General features: G+C 40.2%; 1 protein-coding gene and 1 long non-coding RNA gene across 3 annotated transcripts in view; one reads left to right on the top strand and one right to left on the bottom strand.

Annotated features, from left to right (window-relative positions):
- Positions 1–15,069, top strand: part of ZNF469 (zinc finger protein 469) — a 745,539-nt gene that overhangs the window by 83,488 nt on the left and 646,982 nt on the right. Inside the window, exon 2 of one of the 2 annotated variants that reach the window (XM_069085577.1) lies at positions 3,091–3,142. The exons of the other annotated variant lie outside the window; for it this stretch is intronic. The gene's annotated coding sequence lies outside the window, so the exon portion shown is untranslated. The remainder of the gene's footprint in view (positions 1–3,090; positions 3,143–15,069) is intronic. 2 annotated transcript variants of the gene reach the window in all.
- The window catches only part of LOC138159330 (uncharacterized), a 53,604-nt gene continuing 42,199 nt past the window's right edge, over positions 3,665–15,069 (bottom strand). The window contains exon 3 of the long non-coding RNA XR_011167867.1: positions 3,665–4,039. This is a non-coding gene — a long non-coding RNA (uncharacterized lncRNA). The remainder of the gene's footprint in view (positions 4,040–15,069) is intronic.

Below are 15,069 nucleotides of genomic sequence, written 5' to 3'. Positions count from 1 at the left end.
TGTGTGTGTGTGTGTGTGTGTGTGTGTGTGTGTGTGTGTGTGTGTGTGTGTGATGGACTCCTCTTGCAGGTTGGTGAAGTCTGTGGATCCCTTCTCAGAATAATGTTTTTAAATGCATAAAAGAAAATACATAGGATTATAAAGGAAACCAATGATGTTGGAAATACAATTATCAAAGTTAAGAAAAACCCACTCAAGTTCATGGACCCCAAGTTAAGAACCCCTAGTTTAAAATAATGAAATCAAACTGATCAACCACACCCTCTGCTTTTAATCAATGTCACCCTGTGAGGACCCTAATCTGTTTAAGGCTGAAAAAACATCAGAATCAAATGGTGAATGCCATCCTCTCCCCAAGGCAGAATGTATGAACAGCTTTAAAAATGACAAATTAAAAATTTTAAATAACCCTATTAGAAATATGACCCTATTGTTAAACTGATTTTGCATCATTTATCTAGAATAATTATCAGTATTTACCTTCCAAAGGTTCAACTCACAAACACCAACCCTCAGTGACAGATGCTATTTTTAAAGTACATTCAGAGTTGTATACACTGAGTTGTTTTCATCAGAACAATTTTTAACAGAACCAGTAATAAAAACAAAACAACAGCAAACAACAAGGGGGAGAAAACAGATGCACAATTTTATGAGTGTCATTTAGTCATAACTTGACAAGACAAAAAAAAAAGGCACAATCTAACCTCTGAGCCCAGAGTTTGGTCGAAAGCGCATAGTAATAATTTCTCAAATATCTTAGCCTCGACATCTGCAAATCTGACAAATAAAACCCAGGAGCCACTTTGAATTATATTCCAAGTTGATGAAGTCCAGGAAATTCATGGTGTGCTTTATTAATATGGTCTTTAAAATGTTAAAAACAGCACAGTTCTGCAGAAGAATCCCATTCCCTCCATTATAGTAGTCAGTTCCCGCCCCCCCCCCCCCCCCCAATTATTTTCTTGTAGCCGAAAATCTAAATGCCTGAATTCTCATTGTCAGGAAAAAAGCTTTGACAGCCCCAGCTCTCCAAGCCCCGTACAGCTGTAGAATCTAACCCAGAGTTAATTTCAGATGGATCTTTGGGGTGGGGTTGGTGGGGAGAAGGGAGGTAAGAAAGATGGGAGGTGTCCCTAACTGTTGATGGAAAAACAATTCTGAGAATTACAGCAAAACGAAAATTTCATTTAAAAATGTGTTGAAAAAAATTCCTGCTTGGCTTAAAGTCCATCCTGGGCATTGACTTGCATTTGAGCTAATATATAACCCTGTGAAAATGGGCTTTAGCTTTGGAAAAACAATGCATAGCCTGTGAATTCCACAGGAGAGTTATCCAGTTTCCATAGGATTTTCTGACATTCTTATACAATGTTTTTTCATATGGGGGATGAGGGGATTACAGCTGCTTTCCACTTGACTGTACTGGGGGGACGCTGAAATCTTGGCAGTTGTGAATTTCTGCTACTCCAAAGGCAAAAGGATGTCTGAATGGCCCACAGAAGGTCTCTCCATTGGTATCTGTCCCCATAGGCTATTCTGATCTGTATCTCATTAGGATGGAGAGCACTGGGTTCAGAACCTGGGGGTAATTCACTGAAGGACTGTGGGCAGAAGTCATTATTTCTTAGTGACCTAGGAGTCCTACAGAAAACAACAGACAGTACAAATATTAACTCAAAAGACCATTAACTGATCACTCGGGGCTGCTTTTCTCTCTGTCTCTCTGTCTCTCTTTCTCCCTCTGTCTCTGTCTCTCTCCCTGTCTCTCTGTCTCTCTTCAAAGCTTTACTGGTAAATTGAAAAAAAAATTCCACTTTAAGAAATCTTTCCTTTCTTGTACTTTGATAATTTTCAAGTCATGTGCAAGATTTCACTAATGCTATTTTTGTAGACATGTATGCTTTGGGGGGGGGGGAAGTACAGTTATTTTATCCAGTTAAAATTATTTTTCTCTTTTATAAATGGTTTTGGAAGTGATACAAATTTTTGTCAAGGGAGATTTGCTGTAAGTATTGTTTACTTCATTTCACTTGGTCTAACTCATTCAGGATGCTCTGCTTACTTTGGTTTGTTCTCTTGCTTGCCATTGAAATTTACATCCCGTGGCATTACTGTCCATAGGATATGGTTGTCCTTTGGCTTAGGAAAAGCACTTCATCCCAGAGCCCTGCCTACTACTTTTTGTAGGAGCTCAACTGGAGATGTAGTGAACCCTTAGCACCCCCCTGCGTACTTGCTGTCGAGCTACAAGGCTTACTCACGTCACAGCTGCAGGATAGATTTGCTGGGACTGCAAAGCAGCACTTAGAGCAGCTGGGCAGACTGGTGATAGAGAACCCCACCTCCATTCTACCATTGGTTTTCTTACTGAAAAACTATAAGGAAAGAAAGGATGGGAGTGGTCAGAAGGTATAGTGGATGGAGCACTGGACTTAAAATTAGAAAGATTGGGGTTTAAATGTGCCTCACACACTTGAGAACTAATGATGCTGGACATTTCACCTCCTGGCCTCAGTTTCCTCATCTGTAAAATGAGGGGCTTGGATTCATTCATCTCCCACATCTTTTAACTCTAATCCTGTAATCCTATAAGCATGGATTCTAGCATTGGTGCTTTTCAACTGGGCTTCTCCTTTTCTATGGCAGAGGGATTATGATAGCTTTATAGAGGGCTCTTTGAATTTTATTTAGCATCTTGGAAGGTAAGGGTCACTGGACAAAAGTGAGTGGAAGGGGAATATGGAATGAACGAAAGTGCTTCAGAAACACAAGGTGTTATGGTTGTTTCATTTTCATTTTCTTTCAATGGAATTCACATAGAAATGGCTCAGGAACAAGTCACTATCTAACTAGTACTCTTTCATGTCCAATTTACAGAATCACTGAATTAACTCCAAATAACATATCTCTGGGTGGACATGATACTTGTTTGTGTCTTGGAGATAGCAAGTCTTCTCTGAACCCTCCAATCTTGACTTTTGATTGAGTTTGATGGAGGGCCAGCAGAGGGAAAGCAGTATGGATAACAAAATTTAAAACTGGAAGAGAACTTAGTGACCATCTAAGCTTAATCTTCTCATTTTACAGATGGAGAAACTGAGGCCCACAAAAGTGAAAAGACTTGTCCAAGGTAACACAGGTAACAAGTAATAGAGCCAAAATTTTAACCCAGCCCTTTGATTGTGAATCTGATTCTCTTTACCTTCATTATGCTGCTTCTCATGCTAGAGAATAATTTAGATTCTTATTTCCTTTGGGTTCTAAGATGTAATACTAATAAGCAAATATTCAAAGGATTTATGACTTCATCAAAATAGGAAGCTCATGATGTAGGAACTCTTTCCCAACCAAAACAGGTTGCATCTGGTTTATTGCTTAGTCCTTCAGTTTTAGGGAGTGATCTGTGGCACAGAGAGGTTTCAATGTCTTTCTCAACATTACAGTTACTAAAGATAAGAGGTGAAATTTGAACCCAGAGATTCCTAACATCAAGGTTATCTACAAACCACCCCATTCTGTCTCTATAGTTTTTGTCATCATTGTCTTCACTGTCATCATCAATGTGTGAACATGATTCAGCACATGCTGAATTGCCCCAATGTCTGTCACTGGAATTGTCCCAAAGAAACTTTTAGCTAGAAGATGAACTTGTGTCCTAATACTTTTATTTATTACCAGTTATTTTATTAATTTGTACATGATTTAATTACCAGGCACAGTTATTTTGTCAATTTGTACAATAGACATAGAACATTAAACATGAATCACAGCTTGTCCCTGAACCATTTCTATCTGAATTCCATTGAATGAAAATGAAAAGAAGGAAACAACAGCCAAGACACTTTGTGTTTCCAATTGGCTTTATAGAAACTCCTTTACTGTATTTGTTCCTTACAGTGAAGAAATCCACAGAAGAAATCCATAGAGGGCACAGAAGAGTTGATGGTTAAATTTTCAGTGCAAGCATTTATACCTCAGAAACTGGCAAATGTCACAAATGAAGGCTCGATTTACCATTTTGTTGATTGTCTGAGACCTACAGAAGTGATGGAGAAAATGTTACTGTTACAGATTGTACTTATAAGTATGTTATAGGTACTTTTTGGGGGACAGGGAAAGCTGGTTGTTAAACATTTACCAAGCCATCACTGGTCCAACCTTTGGAAATATATGATTCTTAGAGAGCAATGGGAGGTTAATGAGTCTATGTAAAAGTGAAATACATTGAGAGGTATTTGTTGGTTGAAGTGGTTATTGGCTCAAGTGACATATTTACTTGTGGGTAGATGGAATGATAGCTAATTCCAACTTTTCCAGTCCATTGGTATAGAAAAGTTACTCTGAAAATTTACTACTTGGAAGAGTTTTATACTCTAAGAAGGCAAAATACTTGATAGGGATGTCAGCAAGTCGTAGCCAAGGACTGGAAAGAGACCTGGAGAGGGAATGGAGCAACTTGGGCTATCACATGCTACTAATTAACAGTGCAATATGAGGCAGGCCAGTCTTCTCTGGGCCTCAGTCTTCTCATCTGTAAAGTGAAAGAGTTGAATTGGACAGTCTCCAAGGTCACCTCCAGTTCTGGCAATCTGCGATTGCATGAGTCATTCTGGGACCATATTTCCAGACCTGCCCATGATGGTTCCTATGAGACAGGAGCCAAAGCACTTAGTCTTCCTATCAATTAATGTGCTTCTTGGGAACAGATGATCCCTTTCTTCATTCAGTCAGCAAGCATCTAGTAAGCTCTTACCATGTGCTGGACAATGGGCTAGATGGAAAGACAAAAACAACATTGTCTGCACTCTAGGAGCTTACTTCCTACTGGAGAAAGCACATGCACTCAGCTAAGTCAATACTATTCATGTATGTGTGTGTATACACACACACATACATTCACATATAATTATATGTAATATATACACACATATAAATGTACATGTGTAGCATTGTTTAGATTGTGTAGCTATATAGAGATATAGCTACATATATACAGTATATAGTATTGTATATATGTGTACATAGACACACACAAAGTAGGTACAAAATAATATTGGAGAGAAAAGAGGGTACTGACAACTATTCCTGATAGCTTTTAGTGTGAGGATGCTTAGTAAGTGCATGTAGACAAAGAATTTTGAGCTCCATGGGTGAAAAATTCTAAACTTCTAGTAAGGATTCTTCACCTGGGGTCTGTGAACTTGTTCAAATAAATGCATAAATAAGTAAATAAGTGTGTGTGTGTGTGTGCGTGTGTGTGTGCGAGAGAGGGGGAGAGAGAGAGAGAGAGAGAGAGAGGGGGGGAGGGAGGGAGGGAGGGGGAGAGAGAGAGGGAGGGAGGGAGAGGGGGAGAGAGAGGGAGAGAGGGGGAGAGAGAAGGGAGAAGAGAAGAGAAGAGAGAAGGGAGGAAGGGGGGGAAGGAAGAGAGAGAAAGAGAAAGTCTTAATGCAGTTTAAAACCATTAGCTCTATTTTGACAGCCTGCATTTCAATATAATTGGCTTTGTCAGGTGTAGTGGTAGGCACCTGGAATTCCTGCCACTGAGGAGGCTGCGGCTAGGAGAAGATGAACTCAGTAGTTCTGAGCTGCAGCGGGGCTAACGCTGAGCCCACGTCTGTACTATGCTGAGCAGTAATGTGGGGAGGCCCTGGGGTCCAGTGCTGCCATGACCACTGCACTTCAACACATACACACATGCATGCGCATATACATATATGCGTATAAATAGAGAAATCTACACATATACACACATGTATATGTGTGCGCACCTCTACATACATGTATATTCATGTGTAATATACACATAGTATATATGTATATACACACCTATAATCTATTCATATAAATACATATGTGTGTATGTATATACACACATAAACAATATACATATACACATACAAGCTTGCATAGAGACCCTGAAATGGCCTCGTTTTATGAAGATGGGCAGCAGTGGATGGGGCCCAGGCTCAAAGCCAATTTTGTCCTTTTTGTGGCTGAATTGAGCAAATGGAGACATGGTTGTAGATGGTGTTTGCTTTTAGACCTCCTGGAGTATCTATTTCGAGGCCAAGGACACTCCCTGACCAGTGTTCTACCGCTGGCTAACCAAGATGCCACATCCATGGCATGGCGTCCCCACAGCTCAGCTCACCAAGCCGAATCTTGCAGACTGCCACATAACAGACAGCTCAGCTCCTTCCTGGAACTTCTGAAGGCAGCCTCAGACTCACTGATATATGTGGCTGCTTGTGATGGTGCGTCTGTGTGACAGTGTTTTTATGAAAACTTGTCCTGTCTCTATACCTGCACCAGGCTCTCCCACCATGGACTGTAGGGAAGATCATCTAACCCCATGTCTAGCAGGAGGGTGGTGCCAGCACACACTGCCCAACCTCAAGGAGATATTGGTTCCAGTCTTTGCATGTTGTTGCAAGAATATACCGCAGCACGGTTGTTTTCCTAGGTTATTGACGTGGTATGCTGAAACTAAGATTTTTTTTCTGTGATGAAGGAAATGTATCAGTTTCCAATCCCAAGAGTTCCACATTGAGTATACTTTTAGTTGTACCTTTGACATGGTGACTATTTTGATTCATGCTAGTGGGTTCACTATCTGTAAGGGGGAGAATCTCGCAGTCCCATGATGATAGTCGCAACAGTTCAATTTCTTATTTGTTTTTCACACACATAAAAATATAAATACATACATATATATATATATATATATATATATATATATATATAATTGGTTCGCTTTGTAAGCCTCTGTATTTTATTCTGTACATTTAAAAGAATGATTCTGAGGAGTCCCCGGGCTTCACCAGACCATCACCAAAGGCGTCCAGGACACAACAAAGTTAAGAACCCCCGTGAATCTAGAGAGCAAAGTTCCCATCTTCTCCTGTCTCCCTTTCTTACAAGAACTGGTTTCTGTTGTGAATATCATGGTGGTCAGTACATGTTGCTGACAGCTCGTCTGTGTGATGTTAATGCAGAACAGTATGAGGTGATAAATATCTGAAGAGGCAGAGAGAGACATAGAAAGACACAGACAGAGAGAGAAGGAGAGAGACCAAAAACAGAGGGGGGGAGGAGGGAGGCAGAGAGATGGAGAGAGAGAAGGAGAGAGAGACAGAGACAGCAAGACAGAGAGAGAGACAGAGAGAGACAGAGTGATAGAGAGAGGGAGGGATGGAAAGAGATGGGGAGGGAGGGAGGAGAGGAAGCATAGAAATGTATGAAAAGGAAAAGAACTTTTTCATGATGATAATTATCTTCACACTTCTGAAGAGATGTCATATGGAAGAAGGATTAGACTTCGTCAAAGTGATGCCCAGAGTTTCTTTCCCTGGGCCAAGGAATTAGGAATGTCTACTTTTTTCCTTTGAAGCTTACAGGGTTTCAAGAACCCCACTTGGGGCTCTCTTGTCCCATAGTTCTGTCTATTTCTCCCTGGTAGTAGGGGAGGGAGTCCAGTCTCAGGAGCCCCTCTTTCCCTTCCAGTCAAGTCTGTGAAGTTAACTCTGGCTCTCACCCTCCCCAGTTTCCTGTGATTTGGCACTCCAAGGGAGTTCCACATGATCCCATGAAGTTCCCTAAAATCCCATTATAGTTGGAGGCAGGTGGATGGGCAAATCTGAGTATAATCTAACCCAACCACCCCAACCCAATTCCAAGATTTCACTGAGTAGAACTGTCGAAAATTGCGATGGATTGCTTTGTGAGATAATTAACATCTCACCACTAAACATAATACATATGCATGTGTGTATATATGTATACATATATACATGTTTAAACACAGATTTATGTGTGTATATATACACATATTCTCTCTGTTGCTCTCTAAATATATATACATATATTTTCATACAATGGATAGCTTTGTGAGATAATGAGCATTCCATCACTAAACAGAATATATGTATGTATGTAGATATACATACTTGTTTAAATACCAATTTGTATGTGTGTATATACATATATGCTAGCTCTATAAATATATGTGTGTAATTTATTTATATATAATTTACATATATAAAATACATAATATTATATATTTATTTATAAAATGAATTGCTTTGTGAGATAAGTACCTTGCCACTAGATATATTTAAAATGGGAATCAGGGGCATCATAGAGGGGTTTGCTTCATGGGTAGGCAGAGTTAGATTGGGTGTTCTCTATGGTCTTTGGCAACTCTAAGATGCTACTATTCCCCTTCAATTAAAGGCAGTTTATTTAAAAGTAGATTTGGAAAGAAGATTTACTGGGTGCTAATGTGGCCTAGGATAGGGAAGATAATAGCTAATCCTTCAGAAACCATTGGAAGAGAAAGCCACATGAAAGTAACTGCTGGCCTATGATTACCAATTTGGTTCTGGGGAGATTTGTCAAGTTATGTGTGCAGTAGCACTGTGGGAAGTGTAAATGGTTGAGAGCTGCCTGGTTGAAAGTGGAAGAGGCCATTGGGAGCCATAATTTTCTGATCTTTGTGTATATTAAATGGTAATTGGAGATGGTATATAGAGGAAACAGCTACTTGCTACTCCCAGAAGCCTCTGGTGTTGGAGTTGATCAGACAGATGTGCAGACTATACTCTCCCCAAATATTTAATGATATCAGCATCTTTTCATATGGAGGGCAAGGATGTAAACTCTTCTTGTGACAATAATAACAACACCTACTCTGTGCTAGTCACAGATACTGAGGATGAAAAAAATAAAAATGAAATAGTCTCTGACCTCAAGGAGTTTACATTCTACTGGGGGAAAATAGCATTCACATAGACAAGTACAAACCATGTATAAAGTAAATTCAAAGTCATTTTAGAAGGAGAAGAGAGCCCTAACAACTGAGAGGGGGATGGACAGAAAGGCTTCATGTGGGAGGTGACATTTAAACTGAGCTCCTTGAAGGGGGCTGGGGAAGCAGAGGGAAGGATGAAAAGAACTGGCTCAATGGGCAGCCTTTCTCAAAGACATGGGGATGAGAAATAGAATATTGTGCATTAGGAATGACAAATAAACCTGTGTAGTTGAAACTTAGAGTAATAGGAGATCAATCTAGAAACAGAGGTTGGTGTAAGAATAGGGTGAACTTTAAAAGTCAAAGAGAGGAGTTCTATTTTATCCTCGAGGTAACAGAATGAGATAACAATGGAGATTCTTGAGTGGGCTAGCAATGATAATACTTGTGCTATAAGGACATTAATTTGATATTTATGGATTGGACAAGAGGAAAGATTAGAGGTAGAAATACAATTTAGTAGGCTACTGCAGGCAAAAGAGGGTGATAAAGACTTGAATTAGGGTTGTGACTGTGTTAGTGGGGAAAAAGGGATGGATATAGATGTTATAGAGGAAAAAAGGTAGTTTAAGGTAGAAAGATAGTCTCATTTGTTGGGAGAATTAAAGAAGGGGATGTGGGATATTTTTAAACCTCAAATATTATTTATAAGGTCTTAAAGTATGTGTTCATGGGGGGTGTAGAATTGACAACAAACTTTAAAGAGAACAGAAATTGTCCAGCAGGGAGTATGCTTTTTCCTTGGAGAAAAGCTCCTTTGTTGAGAAAGATCATCACACTTTCCCAGATGACTGATGGTGGGAATATTTATTGTCTCTAGCCATATATTTGAAGTTAATCTAGCAGACGGTCATAAACAAAAGCAAACATAAAAGTCAATTTAAGGTTATTTCGAAGTCTTTCTTGGAGATGTCCTCTGACATAATAGAGAGCTGAACCTGGAGTCGAGAAGACCAGGGCTAGAACCCTGCATTTGTCACTCACGCATGTGTCTATGGATCAATAGCTGGATTTCTGTGAGTTGGAATGATATCTGCTTACGTCCCTTTCAGCTCTAAAATCAATGATCCTTAGGATAGAACTCTCTGGATTTCTTTTCCTCCTTCTCTTCTTCTTCCTCCTCACTAACTGCCTTACCTTCATGGAAGCAGTTTTCCCCTCTGTGTATCCCCAACTTCAGCTTCTCAGTTCCTTTTTATAGGGCATCTTAGACCATTAGAATGTAAGCTCTTCGTCTTGCTTAAAATTGCATCCCTAAAGCTCAGCAGAGCAACTAGAAGGTAGCAGGAACTTATCTATCTATCTGTTATCATCATACCTAGCATTTTATTTAGAAAGCACTTTACAAAAATCATCTCATTTTATTCTCATAACAACCTTGAAAGGTAAGTGTTATTATTGTCTACATTTTATTGGTGAAGAAATTAAGGCAAACAGAGGCTGTGCTTTGCCTAGGGTTATACTGCTAGTAAGTGTCCAAGGTAGGCTTTGAACTTGGGTCGTCCCGACTCTAAGCCCAGTGCTGCAGTGTGCTCTCTCTCTCTCTCTCTCTCTCTCTCTCTCTCTCTCTCTCTCTCTCTCTGTCTCCCATTTATGTCTGTCTATCATCTCTCTCTGTTTCTCATCTATATCTGTCTGTCTGTCTCTCTCTCCTTCTAATCTATCCCATGATTTTGGTAGGGTCATAGGAGACAGTTATTATGTTAAGAAATCTGTAGTGAATTATGTTGAAGTCTTTGGAAAGTTCCATTTGTCTCTATTCTATTAGGAACTATCTTATCCTAGGCAGAGATGAATGAAGACTCCCCAAGGAAAGTCTAAGTAAGGATACATCTTCTCTCCTGCACTCTCCCATCTTAGCTTAGGATGAAACAGGCACATTAATATTCTGGAAGAGCAATGAGAATCACTTACTTAAATCTCAGGTGATTATTCAGATCATTCAAGTGTCAAACTTTCTTTAGTTACATCCATTCAATTGTTCATCCTTACATTTAAAAGCAATTTAATTAGCTACTAGCTTACAAGCTCTTTGAAGGCAAAGGCTTTTATTTTTCCATCTTTGTAACTCCCAGTGCCTAATATAGTACTTTATACATGATAGGAGCTTAATAAATCTTTTAAAAATTGAATTGTACAGAAATATAAAGGGTGTGAAGGGAAGTACATAGGAAATGATAGATATCTCTTCAAGGAAGTCATAGTTTAGGGCAGAGGTGGGGCCTTGAGGCCACATATGTCTGCACTCGAGGACCTAGAGGGCCGTATGTGACCTCGAGGTCACAGGTTCCCCATCCCTGGCGAGGGAAACAAGTCATACTTAAGGTACATATGGTAGTCTGAACATTGTAGGTGCCTAAGCCCTTAAAATACATACAATCAATCAACAAGCATTTATTAAACATCTACAATGTGATAGGCACTGGGAATGTAGTATTTAAAAATGAAATAGGTCCTGTTCTCTAGGAGCTTACATTCTATTAGGGTATAATATGTATATAAGAAGTATTTGCAATATATACACATATATGTATTCGTCTGTCTGTCTCTCTCTATCTCAGTGTATTGTGGGGAGGGGCCCCAGCACATGATCAAGCAACTGACTAGAGAAGCAGTTGAAATCATCAGGTATATAACTGAATATGTGCTTGTCTAGTCGTGAGCCTGAGCAAACTCAAACTCAGGGAAAGATCACCATCTGGTGGGATTATTCAGGGAAGGCACTGTGGAAGAAGGGAGGCCTTGGTAGACCCTGGAAGGCAACAGAAGATTTAGATGCAATCCAGAGAGAAGTAATAGGAGTAGAAGACTGGGCTGGGAGAGACCCTTGAGCTCATTCCTCCCAAAGCTATATTATGAGAGTAACTTGCTCACTCCTGCCCAGTTGTGTCCTATCATTGTTTATAGGCAGTGGCCAGCGCAGAACTGGTCCCGGATATCCAACTTTACCATTGGTCTGGAAAAAAATCAGACTGTCTTTTTGTGGAGCTGGCCTATTATTCTAGCTGAAAGCTTTGAATTTGGAACAGATGGACTTTGTGCAAAATAAAAGGATTGTTTTCCTACAGTGCTCTTAGTAACAAGGAATCGGAGGAAGCATAATCAGTCCGCACTTTTCCCCCTGAAGACTGTCTCTTCTATTTGCCTTTTTGCTGAGCTTCAGCTCCTATTTTATTCACAGAGAAGTTGAAGATGACATTTCTGGGTAAGCCTAGGGTCTGATTTATCCTTTAGGCTTCATACATTACACATTAAACATTATAGTTTTTGCTAAGCCTGGCTCATTTAGCCCAAGGTTGGGAGTTGGTCAGCATGCTGCATACATGCTCAGGACTGATGCCTTTGTCTTGAAGAGATGGCCTTCATTCAGTTCTGCATACCGTTGCCTCACCACCCAGAAGGAGCCAAGGACTAGGAGAAAGATGCTGTTAACTCTGCCTCCAAGTGGAAGGCTGGAGTGATTGCCTCCAGGTTGTAAAGTGTTTTTCCAAAAACTCTCCTCCAAGTGGCTCCTGGAAATCCAGTGCTTAACTGCTCTGGGCCTGGCTGCTTTGTAATGTTTTCATTTTCCAAATTTGAGTTTGATGGATTATTTCCATGCTTGGTCAGGGAGGAGCTCAAATATGTTGCACTAAATAGTCTCTCAAGGTTCCTCTCTGCTTAAAAGAACTATAACTAGTGATTTTGCCCTCCAGGACAAGTCCAGTTGAGTTGGGGGGTGGGTGAAGTAGGAGGGCCTCAAAGGATAAGAGGGCAGTCCACCTTACTGAGAGTCCATTGGCCTGAGAGGGCGTGGCATGTGGAAGCAGCAGGCAGGCAGTATAAAGCTGGAAACCTTGTGGCAGAACATGGGCCTCTGAAGAGGGTCTGGACCCTCATTTGCCCTTGCCCTAAGTTGGCAATTCTGGGACAAAGCCCCATTTGCCTTGCTTTATCCCCTCAAAGTTGTATAATTTCATAATCATTAGTCCTCTGCCTTGTTTTCCTTATTTGAACAAATGAAATACCATAGAAATGTTAGCTATTGTTAGTCTAAGGAGGGAGATGTAAAAGTGTCCTCTGAAGTCTTTTATACCTTGGAGTTCAATTATTATAAATACCATTGAGTGTATAGAATTTCAGAAAAGAGAACCAGATAACCTAAAATGAATTTGTTATACTATTTGAAATGGCAACTTTGATATGCAAACTGCATAGGTTTCTTACGTCTCTTTCACACACGTGCCTTCCTTTCCATAGTAAACAAGGTAGAATTATCCCTAGGGGGGAGCAATTAGGACTTTGTCCCAGGGTGATGTGTTTATAGAGCTCTAGCAGAATTAGCACCTGGAAACAGGAGAGCTTAGCACCTGGTTAGCAAGCATAATTTAACTCTGCCAGATGTCATACAGCGTGAACACCTCCAGTCCAAGTAATAGGCTTTCTTCCAATTGATATCACCAACAGACCAATGTCCTATTTCACCTCTCCACCATTCCAGCTGAGTGGGTGTTTCAGGCTGATTATCTTAGGTTTATTTTACAACATTTGCCCCAGGGTTGAATCCATGTTACACAAAGAATACTTGATATGGGGTCAGGAGGGCTGGGGTGAAAACCCACCTCTTCTTTTACTACCTGTATGATGTTAGCCAAATCACTGCCCTCTGTGGGTTCCATTTTTCTCTCCTTTAAAGGTAAGACAAGAGTGTTGGATTGGTTAGTTTTAAAATTCATTTCCACTCTAAATCCTTTAAAATTTTGATGAGGTGTATTCAAAAGCCAATGAAAAGTTGGTTACAGGGCTGTCAGGAAGATGGCAAAGGAAGAGTAAAGAGACGGGGGAGAGGCAGTCACTCATCAGGAAAGTGGGACCCTAGGACAAAAGCCATCACTTATGTATCTTGGATATTTCAAAGTGTGATACTTTCAGGGTTTGGGAGATTATGACTGAATTTTTACCTGAGGGCAAAGGAAGCTGAGCTCATTAGACAGAGGCCTGTAACTATTTTACCAGAATGGAATAAACATTTATGAAGTACTGACTGTGTTCCAGACACAGTGCTAATTGGTATACAATAAGGTTATTGCTTAGGGAGCTGGGGATATTTACCATCAAAAAGAGAAGATGTGTGTCTGTGAATGTGTGTGTGTGTGTGTGTGTGTGCATGCACAGAATAGTGTAACGTGTCCTGTTGCAATAATTTGTTTTTGCTCAAGCCTAAGGGCACTATTATGACCCTCAGGCATGTGTGGTTCCCTTCTCTGTTGCTTAAAGAATTTAGTAAGCAAAAAGGTACAAAGTACAATCACAATTGCTCTGAGCCCCCAGTTAGGAAAATTCTTAACATTAAGTCAGAATTTGGCTTTCTGATTTAATTAGCCCAAATGTTTATTTCTAGCTAACCCCTAACTTTTTTGTGGCTGAGACACAATTCAGGCTGGAAAGATTTGAGCAAAGAAGTAAGAAGAATGTATTAATAGTGTCTGTTAATGTACAGACACTAGAATTTGAAGGTAGGGGAACTTCACAAAGTCCTTGATGAGAAGGGTACAGTTGGTAGCATTAGCCTGAGTGTATTTGTCTGAGAAGTCCATAGGAGGTGATAGGGAAGTAAACTCTGAATCTTCATTAAAACCCATATAAATAAATGGGGGAAAATATTAAACTTTGTTCTGAGTCCTGGGCAAATAAATACTAAAGCAAAGACAATTTCTGCCCTCAAGGCATTTAGATTATAATAGGAGAAAGCACACAGAGGATTGATGATGGTCAGGAAGGGGAGATTTGTTAAAAGTTTCAGGAATGGTGAGTGAGGCCTCTGGTTCATTGATTGACACACATACCGTCTAGGAACAAATTAACAGAATTAATTGGATTATAGTTCTAAAACTGGAAGTAGGAGAGGAAGAAGGGAGAGAAGGGTGGTCCTGCAAAATCAAGTTGAGGTTGACCAAGAGATTACCAGGACATAAAGAATGAAATGAAGCCTGATTGAGACCTGCCTGAATTAATGGTTCAGGGGGTTGGGCACTGGGTATCCAGATCAAAAGTTCCAGAGATTAAAGCTTAAAACCTCTAAACCAATGACAAGGTGGTTGCCAGGGCTGTCGGGAAGATAGCAGAAGAATAGTAAAGTGAAGCTGGGGCTAGTGACTGGGGAGAGGCAGTCACCCATCAGGAAAGTGGGGCCCTAGGACAAAATCTATCATTTACATATCTTGAATGTTTCAAACTTTGAGTGTTTGGGAGATGGTGACTGAATCTTTACATGGGGG

Source organism: Petaurus breviceps, unplaced genomic scaffold, assembly GCF_028583685.1.
Source record: "Petaurus breviceps papuanus isolate PSGF00001 unplaced genomic scaffold, PetGlider_PUasm1.0 176, whole genome shotgun sequence".
Lineage (NCBI taxonomy): Eukaryota > Metazoa > Chordata > Mammalia > Diprotodontia > Petauridae > Petaurus > Petaurus breviceps.
The sequence above is the reverse complement of the archived record's forward strand: the minus strand, read 5'-3'. Positions and strand labels throughout refer to the sequence as shown.